Source organism: Citrus sinensis, chromosome 2 (assembly GCF_022201045.2).
Source record: "Citrus sinensis cultivar Valencia sweet orange chromosome 2, DVS_A1.0, whole genome shotgun sequence".
Taxonomy (NCBI): domain Eukaryota; kingdom Viridiplantae; phylum Streptophyta; class Magnoliopsida; order Sapindales; family Rutaceae; genus Citrus; species Citrus sinensis.
Window position 1 is genome coordinate 18,728,464 of NC_068557.1, and position 15,323 is coordinate 18,743,786.

The 15,323-nt window shown below is 29.6% G+C and overlaps 1 long non-coding RNA gene across 2 annotated transcripts; it reads right to left on the bottom strand.

Annotated features, from left to right (window-relative positions):
- Positions 1–1,895: 1,895 nt before the first annotated feature.
- Positions 1,896–9,533, bottom strand: LOC102612531 (uncharacterized). 2 transcript variants are annotated; one of them, XR_008052610.1, is made up of 4 exons: positions 9,267–9,533; positions 8,595–8,711; positions 3,895–3,975; positions 1,896–2,181 (listed from the first exon to the last, which is right to left on the bottom strand). It is a non-coding gene; the product is annotated as an uncharacterized LOC102612531 (long non-coding RNA). The 2 variants fall into 2 exon arrangements; XR_001507232.3 differs by lacking the exons at positions 1,896–2,181; positions 3,895–3,975 and adding an exon at positions 6,803–6,931 and having other exon boundaries at positions 9,267–9,529.
- Positions 9,534–15,323: the final 5,790 nt, after the last annotated feature.

Below are 15,323 nucleotides of genomic sequence, written 5' to 3' on the forward strand. Positions count from 1 at the left end.
ATCGAATAAATTTAGTCCTAACTCTGATTTACTGAAAATAATTATGTTGTTTCCTTGATAGGGAAGGATCTGCGAGCAAGAACCAGTCCGTGGACGTGGACGAAAACCGAATCTGAACATCGTCACTGTAAGTGGAATATACAAAACCTATTTTCATAATATATTATGATTTTACGATATAGTACAACATATTTGATAAATAAGTATTTAATACTTCAATTTAATGATTTTCTGGGAAATGGATTATTATCTACATGTTGTTATTTATTATTAAAAATGCGTATGATTAATGATTTTATTATCGATTTTGAGTAAATGCATGACAATAGTTTTTAAAAAATAAAGTGGATTTAAAGTATGTAAATGGAAAAAGAAATGAGATTTAAAGTATGATTATACGTTTATGTATATGTATATAAAAGGTTGTTTGCAAAATCATTGGATAATACCCTTCTCCCGATACAGTGATACATTTATGATGAGGCCTTTGGGGCCCATCTGAACACACATAGAGGCTTTAGCCCGTGTGTTTGGGCGCTTCTGCCTTTTAGAGGCATATACATGTGATATAATGATAACAGTGACACAGATACATATGATACAGATGAAATACACGTCTTTGGTCATATCTGAGCACACATAGAGGCTTTGGACAGTGTGTTTGGGCACTTTTGTCCTTTAGGGACTAGATTATGCATACACATATATGACGGGATGTGAGATGACACTCCCTTATTTATCCGTGTAGCTCCGGGGCATGACGATACCTACATAATAGGTTATTGCCCATCCGTTGAGGTCCGGATACGACGAGATTATTTCCTTGGGTACTTGTTTAGTGATGATTTCATATTTGTGTATTTTATATGATATTGTGATATGATTTCCATGGTTAATACATATGATATTATATATGCTCTTCAAGGTTAGTAATCTGATTTATATGTTAAATGATTTATTAATGTTTTCTCGTATATGATTTGATGAAATCCTATTTAGAAATGATATAATTATTTTTTTAAAAGTAAAAATTTATTTTCAAAATTATTATCCACTCACTGAGCTCACTAAGTTTTATACATATCCCATTTTATTATATCCCCCCCCCCCAACAAGAGATTGCAGGTACACCAAATCGACCCAAAGACTGTAAATATTTTGAATTTTGGTCACATGATAGTGTTATAAGATATAGATGATTTTTGTTAGGACATCCAAATCATCTTTTTTTTTTTTGGATTGTAAAATTTTGTTGTATTATTCTTTTGAGATTAAGAATAAACCAATGTATGTTAATATTAGTTATAATATAAATTTTGATACTCTGGAGATATCTTGGATAAAACTCAGTATTTTGGTTGAGGGTGTTGATCATTGGAGTTTGTTGTATATTGAATTATTTAAGGGAGTGCTTGTTTTACATATTTGCAGGCTAGAAGTGTTATATTTATAAAGGAGACTTTGCTGAATTTTTGGAAGAATTCTTACTAATTAGATTATTGTCAATCCAATTTTGATGAGATTAGATAGACTCGCCCTAGGGATTCGAGGTGGCTCGTTTCACCAAATGTAAAAGAAGTTTGGATTATCAGCCTGCATTTTTTAAAACTAGTCTTGTACTGCAGCAGGATCTCATTTTTCAAGTCATAAGCATCTTTCTTTATTTAGATAGTTTCTGGTATCTTTATCTGAAAAGATAAATTCTCATATCCCTCTGCTTCAATAACTAAAGAATAAAACTTTTTATTTTTCCTAATTCCAGCTTTCTCTTCAATATGCCCTTATACTTCTATTTTTTTTAAGAAACCAAGCTTTGTTTAGTATGCTAAGCTCATGATTATGCTCATAAACAATAGAGCTCGCTTTACACTTTTCATCACGAAGCATAGAAGCACTAACTTTAACCTTGCAATTTGTTTTTGTTGTGGGATGCAATTTAAATGCATGCCTTTATTTACATCTTAACTTGTCATTCCGTGAAGAATTGAAACTCATAAATTTCAACACCCATTCGTCATCTTTTCGTGAAGGTCTTTTGATAATTTCAAACCCCATCAGTTTTCCATACAATTTGTAGAATTGAAACAACTCAGCAGTGGTATCATAGATCATTCCAATTTTGGGCTTTTCCACTTCTTCTTCAACATTTATCCCTTTTTCTATTTCGTTCTCACTATTAACCTGATTCAAATGAAATTAGATTGTCTAGTTGAAATACATTAACAAGCATATAACTTAAAATAATATCTTTAAGAAATTCATAAATAATGTCAACAAAAAAAATTACCTAAAAATCAATACTATCAGGTACACATTTTGCTAGTTCTCTTAACAAGTGTATAACTTCAAATCATATCTTTAAGAAATTCATGAATAACGTTAACAAAAAAAAATTACCTAAAAAAAATACTTTCAGGTTCTTCCATTTCAATCATTAAAACGAAATTAAAAAAAAAAAACCTTAGAGTTCTATTTGTTGAATAAGTCTGAATTGCAGCTAGGTTATGTGGGAGTATTAAGGATATCGTAAGTTGAGATTTATTGCAGGCAAAAAATAAAATTCATATAATAAAGAGGTGAAATTATAATTAATCCTAAACTAATAAATATTAATGACATAGCTGAGGTGACAATGCCACATTAGTTGGGACTTAAATTGGGATCCTTATCATTATTGGAGGTAATAATAATGTTTTAGTTTATTTCGATAAGTGAACTAGTTTTGTAAATTTTGAGAAGATGTCCTTTAGCTTGAACAAATGGACATTCACATTGTGCATTTTAATAAAGGAAAAAGGACAGCTACATCCCCATAATTTGTGGAAATGGCCATGAGGACCCCCAAATCTTTTATAAATGACACCAAACCCCTTCTGTTAACTTTTATTATTAGTTTAAATGGAAAAATGGTATTTCAATACTTTTACTTTGAGTTAACTTATAATTTTAAAAATATTGATTAGACATTACATGTAAGTATCCAATCAATGCCACATGTCAAAACTTAATTGAACAAAATTTTATACACTACTATGCCAATTAAAACGTATTTTACCATTCATCGTCCTCTTCAACATACTTCTACATAACAAAAAATAACCAATTTTGTTAGATTATTTTTTTAATCCTTATCAAACTAAAAGTAGTATATAGAGAGTATGAATTATCAATGGTTTTGGAGGAGGATTTCAAAATCACCAACGTCCTATTGAAGTTTACAAAACACTTGCCTAGTAATGCAAAGGTGAGAAAAAATAAAGTTTCTCTTTATTTGCTTTTACTTATTTGATGATTTCAACTAAGTAAATGATAATACAATAATTTTCAAGCACATGGCTTAAGAATTCGTCAATGGGTTGCGGGTTTTCAGGGGCTTTGGCAAATGTTTTTTGGTTTTGTTTTGTGTGTATGTGTACATTTTTTTAATGTTCATGATCAATATTGTCCACTAACTTTGCATGCTTTGATCGATTTGTGCATACATTGAAAAATGGGTTAAGTATTGATATTAGGATTCAGTGGCAATAGAAGACCAAGTGAAAGGAAAATAAAAAGATTCTAAAGTAGACAAATTTTGTTTTCCTTTAAAATTATTTTTATATAAAATAATTTAAAATATTAATGTGCATAAAGCCAATCATTTATTTTATTTGCTGGTTGTTATATTATTTATTGCTTATTAATTTTGAAGGAGATTTGAATTGTATATTGAGTGGGTTAAAAATATTGTTTACTTTTGGGTTTAAAAATGTATGGAATTAATTTATGCCATGTTAGTTTTTTTTTGGATTGTTGGTTAAGATGATCATTTGATGTGTGTATGAAATATTGATTGCAGATGTTTTGTCCCTCTCATATGCAATCCACTGAAACTACACAACAGTAGAAACTCACCACTAATCCAAAGTTTGTAAGCCCACCAACTGACCCCAAAATTTCCAAGCCTACCACCGGACCCAATTCCACCAAATGAACCTGTCAACCAATAATAACAACACTTTGAACCCAATAACCATGAGTTAATGCAAATAGGTGAGCTGGAAAAAAGTCAAAATGAATTATCAACAATTTAAACACAATTATATGTTGAAGAAGATGATGTTGTTGAATTTGTAGAAGATGAAACATTTTGGGCAAATAATGACAATGATGATGATGTGCTTATTGAAGAGGATAGGCATAATGTTCAAGAAGATGGAGCAAATCTAGATGATTAAGGTGAAAATGATACTGGGGATGGTGAGAATGATGAGGTTTTGTCCAATTATAAGTATGATGATAGAGATGAAGGATTTGTAATTGAATCAGATGAAGATATGACAATTTGTTTGGTTATGAAATCTGTAGAAACACAAAAAAGCAAGGTTGGTCGAGATGGTAAGCTGGTATTGTTAATTGGAGATGAGTTTAACACTGTGGTTGAGTTTAAAGGAGTGTTAAAAATTTATCTAATTGAGTAAGGATTTGATATTGTTAAACTTAAGAGTGAAAAGAAGAGATTCAAGGCTAGATGTATAGGTGCGACTGAAGAAGAAGTTCATATAAATAGTACATTTATATAGCTAGGGTAAAGTTTGGAACTATTTTTAGAATTCAACAACTCAATGAGAAGCATGAATGTGATAGAAACTCTAAGACAAAAGAGGCTTCCATGTACTGGATTGCCAATTATTTTTAGATCTCATTGCAGAATAATCCTGCAATTCCCCCAAAAGCAATGTATAAAGAGATGAGAATAGAAATATGGATTACACTGTAGTATTAAGAAGATTAACAAAGCTAAAAAGATTGCCAAGATTATAAATAGTGGAAGTCATTCAGAGTCTTATCAGTTGCTAAGGAACTATGAACCAATCTTGAAACAAATAAATCCAGGAGTACTTGTCAGGCTACAATGTATTGATCAGGGTAAACCTAACAGAGTTAAGTTCGAAAGGTTTATGCCAAGTTTTCTAACTTTGAAGAATGAGTTTATCAAGAGTTGCAGGTGGTTTATTATATTGATGGGTGTTATTTGAAGGGGCCTTATGGTAGAATTATATTGTCAGCAATTTCTTTAAATGCAAATAGTGGTGTTTTCCCTATGTTGTGTGCATTTGTAAAACAAAGAGTCCAGAGACCTGAATATGGTTCTTTAGCATTTTGAGGAAGTGGCTTGAAATTAAATATGATAGTTTTGTTACCTTTATGACAGATAAACAGGGCTTATTGGCTAGTTTGGCAATGTTCTAGCCTAGATCTATTGTTAGATATTGTGCTATGCATTTATTTGCAAATGTGAGAAGTAAATGGCCTAAACAAGTGTTTAGAACTCTGTTTTGGTCAGCAGCAAGAACAACATAAGAAAATGAATATAATAACTACATCGAAAAGATTAAGAAAGAAAAAAGTTAAAGCATACACATATTTGGCAAACATTAACAAAACTTAGTGGGCCAGACATGCTTCTGATCATCTTGCAAAGTCTGATCATGTGACCAACAATATAACAAAGTTATGGAATGGTTGGTTAAAAGAGCGTAAGGGTAGTCCAGTGCTTACTCTCATGGATTACATTAGAAGGAAAGTAATGAGGAGACTATATAAGATAATGAAAGAGGCTAGGACATGGAAAGGTAGACTACCCCTTGATGTCAAAAAGAAACTATATGTGAATAGGGATGAAGGAAGGACATGCAAGGTTTTAGAGATTGACGATTATGATTTTGAAGTCATTGACGATGTCACATATGAATCTTTTGTAGTTGATCTAGATAAAAGAACATGTGGTTGCGGGGCATATCAAATTAGTAGCATCCCTTGTAAGCATGCAATGCCATGTATTGTAATGAAGTGTGAATGTGCTGCTAATTATGTAGATCCACGTCTAACAGTTCGAGCTTATATTATTACTTATTCGGAGTTTATAAAGCCCCTGCCAAATCAAGCAATATGGCCTAGTGTTCAAGGACCTGAGATTAATCCACCAGAAATGCTAGTGCAAGTTAACAAGCTGAAAAAACATGCAAGAAAGAAGGAACCGAATGAACTGCTTAGGAAAAAAAAGAATAAGCAAATTTTCAAGTGCACTAACTGCAGTGGTGTAGGGCACAACAAAAGGTCTTCTAAGAACCCTACAAAAAGTTCATCTCAGGTATATTCTTTATTTTACATTATGTTAACTTGAAATTTCAAATTATTTATTGTGTTAGCTATAATAACTTACTTTATTGTCTTCTTGTCGTATGGTAATGTGCAGGTAGCAAAGTAACTAAATGCGACTCAATCTGAAAGACAATCAGTACTAGAAAAAAAAAAGGCTACCATGACAGAGAATATCTGTCATCCGACCCCTCTTATGACAGAGTTTCCATCTGTCATTGTAGCCCCTCTCATGAATCTGTGACAACATTTTATCTATCACATGTTCCTATGACAGCGTATATTCATCACACATATGTCATGAACCAAGTGATGTTCGTTTTGCAAAGCTTTCGAGAATTAATTGAAAATTTTAGCGGGTAATTTAAATTATTTTGAATTTGGTGGGTTTCTTCAAAATCTATCATATATTAATGATTCACATTCTCTGTCAAGAGATTTAAGGTTTAAAAAAATAAAATTATTATTTTCAATTTTGAAATTATATTAATAGTAATTAACATTATTTAAATTCCGGAATTTTGAAATAGAAATAGCAAAAGCCATATTTTAAAACTTGAATTCACAAAATAAAATTACATTCAAATTCATAAAACTATCTAATACCAAAGAGCACCATACACTAAAAATTTCAATCACTTTAAACTTCCAACAAATAGCATCATCAAAATTCATCGTATAACATATCTCATAAATCCTTTACAATATCCAATCATCAGCTTATCACTAGAAAAACAATTAATCCATAAAAAAACACTGATATTAAATTCCCGAAAGCCACCAACATCATCTGAAAAATAGATTAACCAAAAAAATACAAATTAACATGTTGACCAAATACAATTAATCAAATTCACAATAAAGTTCACCAGTGTGTAATTGATTTAATCAGCTTTGATACAAAAGGAAAAATGAGATAAATAGCCCCAGAGGAAAAAAAAATCACATTTGACAATTGACATAATGAAGCAGTAAGCCTCACGAGTTGTAAAAGAGAAATAGGTAAGGGAAAATAAGGGACATCTTCAATGCATGCAGTTTATATTAACTTTTTTTTTTTGTTCCTAAAGATGTATTAAGAGGAAAAAGGATATTCATTCAATGCATGCATCTCCTATTTGTTAATCTAATTATTCTCCTATTCCTATTGGTTAATAAGGGAGTCAATAAGATTTTAATCTAACAATATAACAGTGACAATTAACTAGGTCTTCATTAAGAGTTGTTGAATTAGAAAAGATTTAAGTATAAACAAACTATTGTGCAACAAAATACGTGCTGAAGAGAAATATTGAACCAAGTGCAATGCCAAATACAAGAAAAGAGAATTTTTAGTCTAGCCTTCTATAGATTTCAATTTTGAATTTCTTTATGCACCAAATTGAGTATATTTCAAAGACTACAAATTAATTAATGCAAAACATCTAAAAACATAACAACTTTCCATACATAATTAAACAAAATCCACCAAAATCAAACTAATAAAAAGAAAGGTAAAAGTTCTAAAAATCCAAAAGAGGAAATATTAGAAAATTCTGGAATCACCAGAATCTCCCCATTCTATCAACCTTAATTCCATGCTTGTAGGCTTGTGAACATTGACCATATCCAACTCAAAGAAAGAAGACGCAGGCTAGTATTCTCATCTGGATTACATCACATTAGCATTTGAGATATTTTTACTTTAATGTTTCAAAGAGAAGAATTTTTGTTAAAGCAAGATTTTCAACAAATATGTTAAAAGGAATGCTCATTGTCCAAGGATTTAAAAGAATGCCAAGAATAAGTTTGTTTACAATTTATTTTTTATTTTTTTTTCTTGTTAAACTACGATAAACTGAAAAATACAAATATATCTTGATTTTAAAAATAAACCAAGACAAGAAAATAGAATGAACAACTATTCTTATAGGCAATGAATGGAAAACCTCTAAATGTAGTCATTGGTTTAGTAAGGACAATTGGAACCATAAACAGTGGATAAGTTTCTAATGAAAATAATAAAATCCATCATCTATATAAGTTGAGAAAAAATAAATTTCATGTCAAAGATCTAAAAATTTGAAGGAAACTTAATAGTAAACAAATATTCAATCCATAATAGTATGAATAATAAAAACATTATTGTCAACTTGAAACGTAAAGTTGCTTTGTGTTTTTGTCAGTCAGTCCTATTGTTTTTAGCAAAACAACAAACATTAGCATTTTAATTGGTAACAAATCAGAACCAACATAAAAATAAAATTAGAAAAGATATAGAGATGTATTCTACCATTGTGCAATGCTGGTATCGTCACCGTCTATTCAATAAATATCAATGACCCCCTTAGACAGGACATAACTTGAGTGATAGGAAAAAGATAATTAAATAGTTGTCATGAGCTATCTTAAACTTATGCAATCAAATATTTCAAAGACGATGCTAAAACAAACCAATGTAAAAACATTATTACCTTGAACCATTATCACCAAAGTCGTGAAGCCAAACCACAGTGGCTTGCTGTCTACCTTTGCCTGACTACATAGGTCCTTTCTGAACTGATCTAGTGTTTTTCTAACAGTTTTAACCCCTGAAAAGAAGTCATCGCAAAATTCAATAATCAAAATTAATGATGAAGAATTTCACATACGTAACAAAAACCCATAATTACTAACAAAAGAATTTCATAATGTAAGTTTTTTTAATAAACCTCAACAAAGCTTTGTCAAGAGAAAACATAAATTAAAAAAATGATAGAGTATAAAATAAACAGGGGAGAATAGAACAACTAACCCCCTTTACAGCAAGTATCGAAATGAACTTAATAACAACGGCACATGTTAGCTATAACGATAATAGAGGTTCTTTAAAGTTCTTTTTTTTTTAAGAAAGTCACGCGTCTTAGGAGGGTCAGTAGTTCTTAGAGAAGAGCCTAAGTTTTCCAAAGTTACTGTACTAAATGCACAACAAGTTAAATCAAATTTTATTGGAAGAATTATTGTACAAAACCATTGCAATTAACCCCAAATTACAACCAACCAAGCCCTAGTAATTTAATTGAGAGTTAATTTCCCTTTATTATTACTCAATCTATGAAAAATCCAATTGAGGAACAAAAGAATAGAGAAGAACGAAATTTATTTACCTTCATCAACAGGAGCGATAGTGAAGGTTTCTTAAAAAACGATCGGCGAGTTTGAAGGATTACTCAATAGCAAAGGATTTAGGGTTTGGAGGAGAACATCAACTTCTACATGGCAAATAACAACGATTTTGAAGGATTAAGGGTGTATTTTCGTCTTCTTTATTAGTGAGTGAAGAGCCTCAAATTTTGACTTAGGGTTTTTATTTTGGATTTCTCACTTGCAGCGAGAAATGTGATTTATTAAAGTTGTGGAACACTTGGAAATTATTTTAGTTAAGTGTCTAGCTCATAAATGACGTAGTTTCCTCTTCGCAAATTCTATTTTGATTTTAGTTTAATTAAAAGCTTTCAATTGTTGTAATAAATTAATGAATTGACGTCATTCTGTTTTGTTGAAAAGACGTCACTTTTGTGAACAACTTAATAATAAATTAAAAATAAATCAAAAATAAATAAAATATATTATTTTTTTATTATAGCTTGTGATAGAAATTTAGTTTGTCACATAAGTATCATGTAGTTGTGATAGATAAAAACTTTGTCAAATGTTTATCATACATTCTTGATAAATAACTAAGTTTTTATTATCTATCACAAAAAATCTGTCATAGTAAGTCATTTTTCTAGTAGTGAATCACAATTACAGCCGCAAAGAGTAAGAAATCATATTAATTTGATAATGGATTTGGATATGATGCATTTGGATCGTAGACATATTTTTTTAATTAGACTTTGTGATGCATTTGAATTGATCTGATAGATCAAGATCATTTTGTTTGTAACAGCTCAACTATTGCAATAGCATGACTCGTTCTTGAATATCATGCCTCCATTTACATTTTCATGAGTATTTGTCATTGATTTTGAACCTAACGGGATTTTATTTCCATGAAATGAACTTGATGAATTAATGAACAATGGAACTTGATTGAATTAAAATTGATTTTTCACGGGAAAATGCAATCACCTAGCTAGTATTAATGGATTATATTTTAAACTATTGTAGTTGGCATCAAAATTGTAAAAATTGATCCAATTTTAAGGGTATTTGTGTGATTAAAATGATTCACAATGGTGTAAATATAACTTAAAAATCTCATTGACAATGATTCTATAAAACAATATCTTTTAGTTTTATAATTTATGTAGGGACAAAATTGTACATTAATGTCATTATGTTGAGCCACAGTTGTTAAATATTTAATTATTCAATTTAAAGAAAAGTAAGTGCAACATAAGGGTATAAAAGTAAATTTAATATTTTCCATCTAAGCTAACAGTAAAAGTTAATGGAAGGGGGTTTTGGTATCCCTTACAAAAACTATGGGGGTCTCCATGACCATTTCCATAAATTATGGAAGTGTAACTGTCCTTTTTCTTTTAATAAAATAAAATTAAAAAAAATCATAAATATTAAAAATTAATCATTTACACCTATTGTGAACCTTGGGCTGATTTTATTCCACAAAAATGATATCAGAGCCAAGTTTTGGTTCAAAACATTTTGAAATATTATGTTATATTGGCGGAAAACCAGCAACATATATTATGATGGTTAACCCAAATGAGAATTATATCAGTCAGTATAACAAGCCATGTACTTAATTATTTCATAATAAAAAATAAAAATGAATGAAATAATTGTTTATTTCATAAATAATGGAGGATATAATCTAATGATAGTCAAAGATATATAACTAAGTATAAACAATATTATTCATTAGAATAAAATGATTTAGATATTAAATAATTAGAACAACTGTATTCATCATGTATTCATGGATTTAGAGTTGAAGTACTTATAATAATAAGAAATAGAAATTTAAACATAAATCTTATTCTACTAAGTAAAATTAGAGAAGAAATTTCTAGAAATTATATTTCATGGAAAAACACAGAATATCAATTTTGTTGATGATTATGTCGAAGATCTAGTAATATATTATAATAGACAATTATCTATTAAACAAAAAGATGAATATAATTGGAATAATAATAGGATTATGCATAAAAATTATCCTTTCTATGGTATGTTAATTGGATATAAAGATCTATTCATGTATAAACTCTGTTTTATATATAAAGGATTAGAAAAGAACAATATTCCAAATTACATAAGAAATATCATGTCATAAATATCTTATTGAATCGATTGAATTATTAGAAAGATGGTACACTGGATAAATTACTAGAACCACTAATAATTTCTCAAAATATAAAAACAAGTTCTCACCTTCTAGTTACAGACATAGAGGATTTACCTATGCAAGATTTCAACTATTTGATTTAGTAAATGATTCAGATATGTAGGGAAATAATCATTTAAACTAGATTTCTCTATATTTATTAAATAAATTAAGAACCTTAATTTATCCATAAATAATATACAGTGTGCAAATGAAATACCTGAGATTAAAAATTTTAATAATGAAAATATGAAACAAATTAAAAAATTAGGAGATCAAATGAGTGAAGAATTTAATCAAGCTAAACAATTAATAAAAGACTTCAACATCGAAGATCAAGATAAATTAAAACAAGAAATCACCATTATCATGAATAGAGATTCAATAAATGTAAGATTAAATAAGATAGAAATTCAATTAAATAAAATTGAAAAAAAATATTGAGCAACTTGATAATACGTTTGGAATAAATATAAATGAAAAATTACAAAAGGATTGAAGTACAAAAAATTAATAACAATATGGAAGAATTACTTATGGTACTTCAAGAACAAAATAAAATTTTACAAGATACTATAATTTACTATAATGAACAGAAAAATAATGAAATTCAATCAAGATCAAGACCAATATTTAACAAAATAAATGGCAATAAAAAATTAATAAGTCTGAGAATGTTAATTGAAAACATAGACAATGGATTAAAAGAATTATCTAATCCAAACTTATCTAACAAAGATGAAGAGTATGATGAAGAAGAGGATATATTTATAAATTTACAAAATATTGAAAATAGAATAGAACATCTAAAGATGAATCAATCAAAGCCAATAGTCTTTAAACAAAGGAAACCTAATGATAGAGCTTTTATACTAAAGAAGAGATACCAACTTATAAAAGACTACAAAGTCAATATTTTAGGCTATTAAACATAAAAAGGAATATAAAACTCCAGAAGAGTATCGAGAAAGACCAATCAGTCATGATGGAATATGGTTAGATTTGGACTGTATCAAAGATAGAGATAAAGAAATAATTGCCTGGGTTAAATCCATGAAAATTGCTCATACATTTCACAAGATTAATAGAAATAAGGGAAAATATCCACCGTCCACCTGTTTGTTTTGCCTTTTTCAAAAATACACAAGCACTTTCTTTTTTCAGCGCGTCACCTGAAGTTTGCCTTTTATTGCACTCATCCACTTCCGTCTAACTAATGTTAAGTGATTTAATAAGGCCATAAATCATGTTAAGGCTTCACCTTCGTCTTAAGCTTAGAATTAAATTAGCCACTCATATTGAACAAGGGGTAAACAGTAATTTTAATATTAAATTTGAAGAAAATACAATATAGAGAGATAATTACATAAAATACAGCTTAAATTTGAATTCAGAGCTGTTAAATTAGGGGGAATCCCCTATTTACAGATGCAACGGATAAATCATGGCATCGGATCAAGATTGTGGTGCATGTTGGGCGTTAGAAAGTGTATATTTATAAAGGAGAAAATCATCATTTTACATTTCAAGTCTTATTAACATCCTTACTTTTATGTATTTAAGCTTCTTGTGATTTAATTATGTGTATTTTATTTTAATTAAGTATTTTATGTATTTTAGGGGCACCATTGTTATTTCACAATAAACGAGAGATCAGACAACAAAACAGACATCAGTTTTGAACTTAGGACAGTCGAAAATCTTAGGAGGAGTATAAAAGGAAAAATGGCATTGTTCACATATACGGTACTGTCCATGTTACTGTTCACGATATTGTTCACATATACAGAACAATGACATGGAATTGATCGATGATGTGGCATTGACTAATAAGGTGTCACGATTCCATTGGACTAAAATTCTTATGCATTGTTGATCAGTGACGTGGCAGCATATCAGTGGACCAAAAATCATACGTACGGTACATGCACATACACAAGATTATTTACATCCAAACCCCGTCATTATTCAAACCATGTCACTATTCAAACCTTGTGGTCAAACCGCGTATTGTTGACTGATGATGTGGCACAATCCTGAGTGTCTAAAATATTTTTAATTCGATGATCATAATTTACTCAATGTATCTATAAAAATGGGGCTCTCCCCCCTAATTTGGCATCCTTGAATTCATTTTTTAGTTCAATTTTCTGTAATTCCTTCTCTATCTTGTATTTTCGGCGTATTTTAATAAATTTCCATTTTGCCCCTAGTTCAATTATCAGTAGCTAATTATCTTTCAAGCTTGGGTTGAAGGTGAAGTCTTAACATGTGCCATGGGCTTTATTTGGTAAATTTACTTTCTCTTACCCTCTAATTATTGTGGATGTTTTGACTTTTCGTCGACAAATAGTGATAATCTTGTCTAGATACCTTATTTGGCACGATAAGCTCTTAGCACCATATTGATTAGAGTGTGGTTCATGAGGAGTGAAAATCTCCCTCATGATTTAATTGGCAATAATAAGGCATATTTAGCCCATGGTGCATGTTGATGCAAATACAGATACCCAAGTGCTTCAATTATAATAGTTTCCACTTTAATTTAATTCCGTCATTCCCATTTAAAGTCTAGGATAGTCTAAATCAATTTCACCATAAATCCAACCACCATAGAAAATTAATTCTAAACATAATTAAAATCCACCTCCTCGTAGGATCGACACTCGTCACCGTTAATCTATTCTACAATAGATTCGTGTGCTTGTGAGTTCAATAAAATTTGCACGTAGCAAGTTCTAATTGGATGGAACATGTCACGAAGGCTATGATTCAATGAAGCGCATCTAATATATACCCTTTTTTTTTGCCATGTTCTCGTGTCATCGGTCAACATAAAAGCCAACTAGCATTGATTGAGTGTATTGCAAATATTTTAAGCCAATTTTTGGGTCTGATATGATATTGTCACGTCATCAGTCAACGCAATAAAAGGTTGTCACATCATCGGTCAATGTCACATTAGCTGGGCCCTACCAAAATCCTAAAATTACGATTTTACCTTTTAGCTATTTTTAGCTCAAAAATGTTGTCCGTTTTACTGTCCATTTTCCCGTTAATTGTGAAATAAGCAAAATACCCTTGAAATACATAAAATATTCAAATTATACCAAATTAGAGACAATTAAAGTTTAAAAGACTTAAATACATAAAACTATGAATGTTAGTGAGACTTGGAGTGCAAAATGATGATTTTATCCTTTATAAATACACATTCCCCAGCACTCAACAACTATATACAAATTTCCTTCTTCATATCTCCTAGAAGGATTTACCAAACAAATATATAAATAACGTACAATTGTTTCTTTGAAACAATTTGAAGGAAAAATATGACAATCAAAAGTGTTTGAGTAATGTGATCATTTTATAAAATAAAAAAAAATTGTTTGTTTCTAGTTTGAATAGCTTCTTGATTTCATTGGCTCATTGCTTTATTTTTAATCTCTTAGACTCTTATTTATAGTTTTTTGCACACTTAATTTATATTAGATCATTTTCAAGATTAGTCTAATATAATAAAATATAGGAATGAGTTATAATTAGTATATATGTATTTGGTCCTTTTTAATTGATCGGTATGTTTTTATTAGATTATTGATGAATGATTATTTTATGATTATCTTGAATTACTAAAGTCTAATTAGTATTAACATGTTTGAGATAATGAGTAGTACTAAAACATTTAGTGGAAGAAATCAATCTCTAAATGACTGTAAAGGATTGTGATTTTATTCTGTGATCATCTCCCTAAAGGACCTAAAAATTAATATATAATTTTGACAATAATTTCAAAAGCTCAACTGATTCTCTCCTTTGAAATTATGTTGAGAAAAAACTATAAATGAGAAACATATTAGAAGACACATAA